The following is an 11,648-nucleotide window of genomic DNA, read 5'->3' on the forward strand; positions in this document are numbered from 1 at the left end:
GGGAATAAAATCTGGAGTGTAAACAAGCAAACAAACAAACAAACAAGAACTGCCCTTTACAAGATTGCTTAATTGTGCAAAAAATAGGGATGCAATGTGAATTGTATGAGGGGCTTTATGGTCCTGAAAGAACACAGGCAGCTGTACTAATAAGTCAGCTTAGTCAGAAAGATATTAAGGAAGTCAGGTGTGGTGGTACATGCCTTTAATCCCAGCATTCAGGGGACAGTGCTATGCAGATCTCTAAATTCAAGGTCTGCTACAGAGCAAGTTCCAGGACAACCAAGCTTAGACAGTGAAGAAGTTGGAAAACAGAAAGCTGATAATAATGTAATAGAACAATCTGGCCATGTGCCAGCTCCAGTCAGTAGCAGAACTTGGCAGCTTTGGCCATGTGGCTCTGTCTTTAAAGTCAAGGGGTTAAAGTAATAAAGTGATGATGTGAAGGATAATCAAAAGGTAACCTGGGGTAAATAATGAGTTGATATGCATTTCCTAAGGAAGTAGCTTATGCAAAATAAAAAACTGGGTTTTGGTGTGCAAGAGAGTGACCTCAAGCACAGAGCTATCTTGAGAGAGAGATAGAGCTATCTCGAGAAGAGAACTATTGTGAACAGAATACACTGACTCCTAGTCATTTTTCCCTCCCAAGCTGAGACGAGTCAATGGCAATTGCATATATATATATATATATATATATATATATATATATATATATATAGTATAGCTGGATCTATAGGTAGATCAATTTTCATCTTTCTGAGGAACCACAGAAGATTTTTATAATGGTTGTACAAGTTTGTACTCCTGTCAGAAATGGAAGAATGATTCCTTACTTCACATCCTCCACAGTATGACTGTTAATTTTTTATTGGTCTTGGCCATTCTGACAGGTGTAAGATAAAAATCACAAAGTAGTTTTGAATTTTTGTCATACAAGACTCTCACTTGCTTGGTTAGAGTAAATCCAATATATTTTATATTGTTTGTGGCTATTCCGAAGAATACCATTTTGCTAATTTCTCTCTCAGCCCTTTCTCTATTTGCGTATAGGAGGGCTGCTGATTTCTTTTTCTTTTCTTTTTCTTTTTTTTGAGTTAATCTTTTCTTTAATTAGGTATTTATTTCATTTACATTTCCAATGCTATCCCAAAAGACCCCCCCCCATCCTCCCACACCCACTCCTCCACCCACCCACTCCCATCTCTTGGCCCTGGCATTCCCCTGTACTGAGGAATATAGGGTCTGCACAACCAATGGGCCTCTCTTTCCACTGATGGCCCACCAGGCCATTTTCTGATACATATGCAACTAGAGACACGAGTTCTGGAGGGGGTGGGGGGGGGACTGGTTAATTCATATTGTTGTTCCACCTATAGGGTTGCACATCCCCCCAGCTCCCTGGATACTTCCTCCAGCTCCTCCATTGGGGGCCCTGTGATACATTCAACAGCTGACTGTGAGCATCCACTTCTGTGTTTGCTATGCCCCGGCATTGTCTCACAAGAGACAGCTATATCAGGGTCCTTTCAGCAAATTCTTGCTAGTGTATGCAATGGTTTCAGCATTTGGAGGCTGATTATGGGATGGATCTCTGGGTATGGCAGTCTCTAGATGGTCCATCCTTTTGTCTCAGCTCCAAACTCTGTCTCTGTAGCTCCTTCCATGGGTGCCTTGCTCCCAATTCCAAGAAGGGGCAAAGTATCCACACCTTGGTCTTCGTTCTTCCGGAGCTTCATGTGTTTTGCAAATTGTATCTTATATCTCAGGTATTCTAAGTTTCTGGGCTAATATCCACTTATCAGTGAGTACATATCATGTGAGTTCTTTTGTGATTGAGTTACCTCACTCAGGATGATGCCCTCCATGTCCATCCATTTGCCTAGGAATTTCATAAATTCATTCTTTTTAATAGCTGAGTAGTACTCCATTGTGTAAATGTATCACATTTTCTGTATCCATTCCTCTGTTGAGGGACATCTAGGTGCTTTCCAGCTTCTGGCTATTATAAATAAGACTGCTATGAACATAGTGGAGCATGTGTCCTTCCTACCAGTTGGAACATCTTCTAGATATATATGCCCAGAGAGGTATTGCAGGATCCTCCATTAGTAATATGTCCGGTTTTCTGAGGAACCACCAGACTGATTTCCAGAGTGGTTGTACAAGCTTGGAATCCCACCAACAATGGAGGAGTGTTCTTCTTTCTACACATCCTCGCCAGCATCTGCTGTCACATGAATTTTTGAACTTAGCAATTCTGACTGGTGTGAGATGGAATCTCAGGGTTGTTTTGATTTGCATTTCCCTGATGATTAAGGATGTTGATAATTTTTTCAGGTGCTTCTCAGCCATTCGGTATTCCTCAGGTGAGAATTCTTTGTTTAGCTTTGAGCCCCATTTTTTAATGGGGTTATTTGATTTTCTGGAGTCTACCTTCTTGAGTTCTTTATATATATTGGATATTAGTCCTCTATCTGATTTAGGATAGGTAAAGATCCTTTCCCAATCTGTTGGTGACCTTTTTGTCTTATTGATGGTGTCTTTTGCCTTACAGAGGCTTTGCAATTTTATGAGGTCCTATTTGTCAATTCTCGATCTTAGAGCACAAGCCATTGCTGTTCTATTCAGGAATTTTTCCCCTGTGCACATATCTTTGAGGCTTTTCCCTACTTTCTCCTCTATAAGTTTCAGTGTCTCTGGTTTTATGTGGAGTTCCTTAATCCACTTTGATTTGATCTTAGTACAAGGAGATAGGAATGGATCAATTCGAATTTTTCTACATGATAACAACCAGTTGTGCCAGCACCATTTGTTGAAAATGCTGTCTTTTTTTCCACTGGATGGTTTTAGCTGCCTTGTCAAAGATCAAGTGACCATAGGTGTGTGGGTTCATTTCTGGGTCTTCAATTCTATTCCATTGGTCTACTTGTCTGTCCCTATACCAGTACCATGCAGTTTTTACCAAAATTACTCTGTAGTAATTTTGGCATGGTGATTCCACCAGAGATTCTTTTATCCTTGAGAATAGTTTTTGCTATTCTAGGTTTTTTGTTATTCCAGATGAATTTGCAGATTGCCCTTTCTAATTAGTTTAAGTATTGGGTTGGAATTTTGATGGGGATTGCATTGAATCTGTAGATTGCTTTTTGCAAGATAGCCATTTTTACTATATTGATCCTGCCAATCCATGAGCATGGGAGATCTTTCCATCTTCTGAGATCTCCTTTAATTTCTTTCTTCAGAGACTTGAAGTTCTTATCATACAGATCTTTCATTTCCTTAGTTAGAGTCACACCAAGGTATTTTATATCATTTTTGACTATTGAGAAGGGTGTTGTTTCCCTAATTTCTTCCTCAGCCTGTTTATTCTTTGTGTACAGAAAGGCCATTGACTTGTTTGAGTTAATTTTATATCCAGCTACTGCACTGAAGCTGTTTATCAGGTTTAGGAGTTCTCTGGTGGAATTTAAAGGGTCACTTATATATACTATCATATCATCTGTAAAAAGTGATATTTTGACTTCTTCCTTTCCAATTTGTATCCCCTTGATCTACTTTTGTTGTCTAATTATTCTGGCTAGAACTTCAAGTACAATGTTGAATAGGTAGGGAGAAAGTGGACAGCCTTGTCTAGTCCCTGATTTTAGTGGGATTGCTTCCAGCTTCTCAACATTTACTTTGATGTTGCCTACTGGTTTGCTGTAGATTGCTTTTATCATGTTTAGGTATGGGCCTTGAATTTCTGATCTTTCTAAGAGTTTTATCATGAATGGATGTTGGATTTTGTGAAATGCTTTCTCAGCATCTAATGAGATGATCATGTGGTTTTTGTCTTGAATTTGTTTATATACTGGATTACATTGATGGATTTCCATATATTAAACCATCCCTGCATCCCTGATATGAAACCTACTTGGTCAGGATGGATGATTGTTTTGATGTGTTCTTGGATTCGGTTAGCAAGAACTTTATTGAGGATTTTTGCATCAATATTCATAAGGGAAATTGGTCTGAAGTTCTCTATCTTTGTTGGGTCTTTCTGTGGTTTAGGTATCAGAGTAATTGTGGCTTCATAGGATGAGTTGTGTAGAGTACCTTCTGCTTCTATTTTGTGGAATAGTTTGTGAAGAACTGGAATTAGGTCTTCTTCGAAGGCCTGATAGAACTCTGCACTAAACCCATCTGGTCCTGGGCTTTTTTTGGTTGGGAGACTATTAATGACTATTAATGACTGCTTCTATTTCCTTAGGGGATATAGGACTGTTTAGATAATTAACCTGATCCTGATTATCTTTGGTACCTGGTATCTGTCTGGAAATTTTTCCATTTCATCCAGGTTCTCCTGTTTTGTTGAATATAGCCTTTTGTTGAGATCTGATGGTGTTTTGGAGTTCTTCAGGATTTGTTGTTACATCTCCCTTTTCATTTCTGATTTTGTTAATTAGGATGCTGTCCCTGTGCCCTCGAAGTGAATCTGGCTTAGGGTTTATCTATCTTGTTGATTTTCTCAACGAACAAGCTCCTAGTTTGGTTGATTCTTTGAATAGTTCATCTTGTTTCCACTTGGTTGATTTCGCCCCTGAGTTTGATTATATCTTGCTGTCTACTCCTCTTGGGTGAACTTGCTTCCTTTCGTTCTAGAGCTTTTAGGTGTGTTGTCAAGCTGCTAATGTGTGCACTCTCTAGTTTCTTTTTGGAGGCACTCAGAGCTATGAGTTTTCCTCTTAGAAATGCTTTCAATGTGTCCCATAAGTTTGGGTATGTTGTGTCTTCATTTTCATTAAACTCCAGAAAGTCCTTCATTTCTTTTTTTTTTAAATTATAATATTTATTTTGTTTTTTTAAAATTTTTAATATTTTTATTACATATTTTCCTCAGAGTCCTTCATTTCTTTCTTTATTCCTTCCTTGACCAAGGTATCATTGAGAAGAGTGTTGTTTAGTTTCCACGTGTGTGTTGGCTTTCTATTATTTATTTTGTTATTGAAGATCAGTCTTAGTCCATGGTGATCTGATAGGGTGCATGGGACAATTTCAATATTTTTGTATATGTTGAGGCTTGTTTTGTGACCAATTATGTGGTCAATTTTGGAGAAGGTACCGTGAGGTGCTGAGAAGAAGGTATATCCTTTTGTTTTAGGATAAAATGTTCTGTAGATATCTGTCAGATCCATTTTTTTTTATAACCTCTGTTAGTTTCACTGTGTCCCTGTTTAGTTTCTGTTTCCATGATCTGTCCATTGGTGAAAGTGGTGTGTTGAAGTCTCCCACTATTATTGTGTGAGGTGCAATGTGTGCTTTGAGCTTTACTAAAATATCTTTAATGTATGAGGCTGCCCTTGTATTTGGAGCATAGACATTCAGAATTGATAGTTCCTCTTGGAGGATTTTACCTTTGATGAGAATGAAGTCCCCTTCCTTGTCTTTTTTGATGACTTTGGGTTGGAAGTCAATCTTATCAGATATTATAATGGCTACTCCAGCTTGTTTCTTCCTACCATTTGCTTGGAAAATTGTTTTCCAGCCTTTCAATCTGAGGTAGTGTCTATCTTTTTCTCTGAGATGAGTTTCCTGTAAGCAGCAAAATGTTGGGTCCTGTTTCTGTAGCCAGCCTGTTAGTCTATGTCTTTTTATTGGGGAGTTGAGTCCATTGATATTAAGAGATATTAGGGAGAAGTAAGTGTTGCTTCCTTTTATTTTTGTTGTTAGAGTTGGTGTTCTGTTCTTGTGGCTGTCTTCTTTTAGGTTTGTTGAGGGATTACCTTCTTGCTTTTTCTAGGACGTGGTTTCCGTCCTTGTATTGGTTTTTTTCTGTTATTATCCTTTGAAGTGGTGGATTCGTGGAAAGATAATGTGTGAATTTGGTTTTGTCGTGGAATACTTTGGTTTCTCCATCTATGGTAATTGAGAGTTTGGCTGGGTATAGTAGCCTGGGCTGGAAATTGTGTTCTCTTAGTTTCTGTATAACATCTGTCCAGGCCCTTCTGGCTTTCATAGTCTCTGGTGAAAAATCCGGTGTAATTCTGATAGGCTTGTCTTTATATGTTACTTGACCTTTTTCCCTTACTGCTTTTAGTATTCTATCTTTATTTAGTGCATTTGTTGTTCGGATTATTATGTGTTGGAAGGAATTTCTTTTCTGGTCCAGTGTATTTGGAGTTCTGTAAGCTTCTTGTATCTTCATGGACATCTCTTTCTTTAGGTTTGGAAAGTTTTCTTCTATAATTTTGTTGAAGATATTTGCTGGTCCTTTGAGTTGAAAATCTTGATTCTCATCTACTCCTATTATCCGTAGGTTTGGTCTTCTCATTGTGTCCTGGATTTCCTGGATGTTTTGAGTTAGGATCTTTTTGGATTTTGTATTTACTTTGATTGTCGTGCCGATGTTCTCTATGGAGTCTTCTGCACCTGAGATTCTCTCTTCCATCTCTTGTATTCTGTTGCTGATGCTCGTATCTATGGTTCTAGTTTTCTTTCCTAGTGTTTCTATCTCCAGCGTTGCCTCAATTTGGGTTTTCTTCATTGTTTCTACTTCCCTTTTTAGGTCTTGGATGGTTTTATTCAATTCCATCACCTGTTTGGTCTGGTTTTCCTGCAATTTTTTAATGGATTTTTGTGCTTCCTCTGTAATGTCTTCTACCTGTTTAGCAGTGTTCTCCTGCAATTCTTTAAGGGATTTTTGTGCTTCCTCTTTAATGTCTTCTACCTGTTTAGCAGTGTTCTCCTGTATTTGTTTGAGTGTGTTATTAAAGTCCTTCTTGATGTCCTCTACCATCATCATGAGATATGCTTTTAGATCCGGGTCTAGCTTCTCTGGTGTGTTGGGGTGCCCTGGACTGGGCGAAGTGGGAGTGCTGGGTTCTGATGATGGTGAGTGGTCTTGGTTTCTGTTAGTAAGATTATTACGTTTACCTTTCGCCATCTGGTAATCTCTGGGGTTAGTTGTTATCGTTGTCACTGTTTAAAGATTGGAGCAGACTCTGTGTTCCACTCACCAGAAGTCTCAAGATCCTGTTGCAGGTGTAGTGGATAGCTGGTGGGTGTCAGCCGACCCTGTGCCCTAGCTACCCAGGTGCGGGTCAAACCGGAAGAGGCTTGTGGCCCCACTCAGGCCGGTTTTCTGCTTCCCTAACTAATGCAGTCCTAGTAGAAACATCTTATTCTAGCTTTTACAGATTGTGTTTTTATGCTGAGGTCTAGGCATTTGAGTTTGGGAATAATGTAATTCTGTGTGCTGCTATCTAGTCTTTCTTTGGTAGGTGTTTGTTTTATTGTTTTTTGTTTTTTTCATTTTTCCCCCATGCTTCCTAGGAGAATGCATGACTGTATCTTGCTTAGTAGGAAATTCTTCTGAGGTTCTTATAGGTGTGGCCACTGGGGTTCCAGATAAAAGGTGTTTCAGGATATTGGAAGCCGACAGGTTAAGAAACAGAGGCAAAAAGTGAGAAAGGTCACAGCTAAAGTTTATTTTTTCTTCTTCTTCTTCAGAGCAGCATATGAGTCTAGTAGATTGGCCTGGATGAACAGAGGGAGAGATAAAAATTTGCAGTTACCCTACTTGCCTCCCTGGTTGGAGTCACCTGGGGATTACCATAGAGTGCCTGCTGAAGTTGGGGGCTGGAGAAAGTAATGGGTGAAGGTAAGGAAGTTTTGAAAAGAAGGTCTCTGTGGAGATGTGGGTGGGGGGAGGGAGACTGCAGCAGATGTTCTGTTGCAGATCTGGAAATGAGACAGGGGTATTGGATTTGGAGGAGCAGAAGGAAAGGTGAAGATCTGCAGTCAGCCTACCTGCTTCCCAGGCCAGAGTGCCCTGTGGGTTCCCAAGGAGTGTCTGTTGGATTTGGATAAAGCAACAAATCAGTAGATGGATGTTAGGAGGGAATATATGGGATCCACTAGAGATGGGATCAGGGAGAGAGGGAGGCTGCACAGGTGTTCTGCTGTGGAGTTGGAGATAAGACTAGGTCATTAGATTTGGAGGAACTGAGGGAGAGGTGAAGATCTGCAGTAAGCGTACCTACTTCTCTGTCTAGAGTCAAAGTAGAAATTCTTATCACCCCAAACAGTCCCCACATACTCTGTGTTTCACCAACTGATCATCTTTCCAGCCTAAACTCTGGCAACCAATGCTGTTAATGTTCCAGTGTTTTGACATTCTTAGGATGTCACAAAATTGGACATAGATAGGACATGATATTTGTGATTCACTCCTTTTACTTACAAATATACACTTAAATTCCTGTATGTCTTTTCATGACTTGTTTCTTTTCAGGACTGATGACAATTCCTTTGTTTAAATGTGCCATAGCTCATTATTTGTTTCTAGAGTTTCATGTAAAAACCCTAGACTCTGGGAGTCCTAATAAAATTAGCTCAGCCACTCATCTCAACAGGCCAATTAAATAAAACAAATGGTGAGAACAGAGAAAAGTTTAATAAATGTGGGTACATTGTGGGTAAGGGATCAGTGAATCTACCATCTTCTTTAAAATACTGATCTAAGCTTTAGCTTTCAAGAAAACTGTAGTTGGCAGGAGAAGGGGATGCCAAATGAACCAATTTGGAAGAATGAGGTCGAGTTGATCTTTGAGATATCAACTACTTTTTGCTTACAAAAATGTATTTGAAAAGAGCCTTGATGTATGACCATCTTTGTTCTGTTAACTATAAAAATGCTTTAAAAATTTCAGTTCTTGTTTTGTGAGATGGTTTGAAGAAGTTTTTCTTTCTTTATGGATTAACCTGGAATACCAGGTTGTTTGTGGATGATCTTTTGAAGGGACAATCTGTCTACAAGATCCTGCTGTTCTTGGAATTTGGATGGATGAAAGCTGAGGGCAGTAACTGGAGTCTGACAGTCAGCTTTGGAGATCTAGAATGGAGCATTGTAAAAGGTGATAATGACATGCACCTTATTCTGATTTTTGTTCCTTAAGCCTTGAAGAGTGATGAGCCAGGTTAGTTCTCACCAATTGTTCGAAACAGCTTGGTTAACTTGCATATTTGCAGAGGTAAGCTGTTATCCATGCCAAGTCCTATAGCTCTCATCTCAGGGGATAAGAGATAGTTTATTATGAAGCCAGACACCTGTGACAATGCCTTACCATCACAGATTCAGGTTATCTCAAATTCTAACTATCAAGGAGTAACAGTTTCATGAAGTTTTTATAGTTAACAGAACAAAGATAGTCATAAATCAAGTATCTTGTCAAATACATTTATGTAAGCAATAGGTAGTGGTTATGGCAAAGCTGAAGAAATCTCAGCTAAAGATCTCCAGGCTTTTGATTACAGCCTTAGCTTTATGGATGGTGATTAATACATCCCCCAAAGTTTTATCTGTTACTCATGAGTTTTACCTAGAGATAGGTAAGGAATGATCCTATTGGGGCCTAAGAATAACCATGGTAATTGTAACTAGGCTCTGGACCAGCAATATTTCAGTATCTCCACAGTGGTGGAAAATATTTTAGTAAAAGTTTAAAAGTAAGGTATTTGAAAATTTTGTACAATGTATTTTGATTATATACCCCCAACTCCTCCTTGATCCATCATCTTTCTTACCCTCTAAACTTGTGACTTCTTTTTTCTTTCCAAACATAAAAAAGAAATATAAGGCCCATTGGACATGCAAACTTTATATGCCCCAGTACATGGGAACGCCAGGGCCAAAAAATCGGAATGGGTAGGTAGGGAAGTAGGGGGGAGGGTATGGGGGACTTTTGGGATAGCATTGGAAATGTAATTGAGGAAAATACGTAATAAAAATATTAAAAAAAGATAGAAAAACACTAAGTCCAATTTATGCTGCCCATCTACTTGTAGATGTTTGGCTTTCTATTGGAGCATGGGTCATCTATCAGGGACACATCCTTGAAGAAAAGGGGCTCTGGCCTTCCTAGTAGTAGTCAGTTGCCAGTAGGTCCTCAGCTAGGGGTGGGACTTTGTGCTACCTTCCCATCACCTTATAGAAGGTTAAGTAACAAGTGCAGCTTTTTTCTGAAAACTCTTATCCACATGGTGACTCATTCAAAGGAATTGAAATATATATAATATGAATACCTGGTCTCCAGGTTTACATCCCACTCCTAGCTACCCTAACAGGTCAGATGAGAAGTCACTGCTTTTCAGCAAAAGCCTCAAATATTGGTTCTATATTTATCTACTAAAGAATGTCTTGATTTTGTCCAAGTTATGGAAAGTTTATATAGAACTGCTCTAAACATTGATGTGCATTTTTTCCTGCTTTTTTGAGTGGATACCTATGAGCAAGATGGCCAGTATATGTAGAAATGTATGCTTAGCTGTGAAACTGTCAAACTGTATGCCAAATTGTACCATTTAAAGAGAAATCAGTGAACTGACATATTAGCTGCTGTATATCCTTTGAAAGACATAAAATTATCATTGTCCTAAAATTTGGCTAGTATGCATGTACAGTTAAAACAACAGCTCCTTTGAATCCACCCTTCATAGTCCATCTTCCCTTCCCCAAACTCACTGGGTACAGAGAAGGTCTACCAAGATTTTGTAAGAACCAATACAGTTAAGGCCTAGACTGATGCTCAGGCCACAGTACCAGCAGAAATAAATCTCTTCTCTCTTCAGTCTTAACAGAGGCTGACAGGCTGACAGGTACCCTACCTAGATCCTGCTATTGAGTCTGTTGCTTCCTGACAGACTCCTTATGTGCCTGCATTTCTCAAGTGAGATTGCCAGTCTCAGAACATCAAAGGACTGCCAGTCCCTGTTTCTTCCCTGCCACCAGCTGGGGCATCATAGTCAGGATGGTGGAGCTGCTTGTGGTAAAATTGTCTCTCTACTGAAGAAAAATAAACCAGAGGCACTTACTCCTGATCCACGCGAACTCATCAAAGTCCCTGACATGTTGCTATCTGTGTGCCCATGGCATAAATTAACGTTCTAATAAACTTTTCAACCTCAACAATCCATCTCAAACAATTCATCTATACAATAATCTCTTAAGAAATTCACCCAAGACTTTCACCCACCCCACTTGGACTGTAGCCCCACTGTCTTCCCATAAAAGCCTTATGTGCTCATCCTTCCTCCAAGATAGAAATCTGAGGAGTTAGTTCTTCTTTTATTGTTTATTTTTTTTTGGGGGGGGGGAATTGAACCTACCTAGATCTTTTCATCATCTCTTATATTCTGAATTTTGACCCTTTGAAAGGTGTAAGAAGCCCATAAATTTGATCTTGGAAAGTTAAAGGTGCCCTCATTTGTCAAATCAGGATCAATTACCTAAAAGCTAAACGTTATTACCAGGCCAGAATTGAGACAAAGATTTTAATTTTCATTATATACTAAAGAAGAAACAGAAACAGCAGACAAATTTTTAGAAATATGCCTAAGAGTAGACTGGGTGTATTTTGACAATACCCAAGAGCTACTCAGTTTTGTCCCACACACAGGAATGTGTATATCTCACTTCAAGTTAAATAATACATTTTGCAGTGCAATTTGTATTGACTGAGATGGACCATTTATGTCGAGGTATCTAGAATCAGTCATTTGGAGTTAGGTTCTAATCATTTGTAGAAGACATCACATATCATTTAGTCACACTCCTAACTGTCAAGGTCAGATTGTTAAAGAATTTATTTATTTATTTATTTATTTAT

Source organism: Mus caroli, unplaced genomic scaffold (genome assembly GCF_978045245.1).
Source record: "Mus caroli unplaced genomic scaffold, Mus_caroli_1 scaffold_6, whole genome shotgun sequence".
In the NCBI taxonomy this organism is placed as follows: domain Eukaryota; kingdom Metazoa; phylum Chordata; class Mammalia; order Rodentia; family Muridae; genus Mus; species Mus caroli.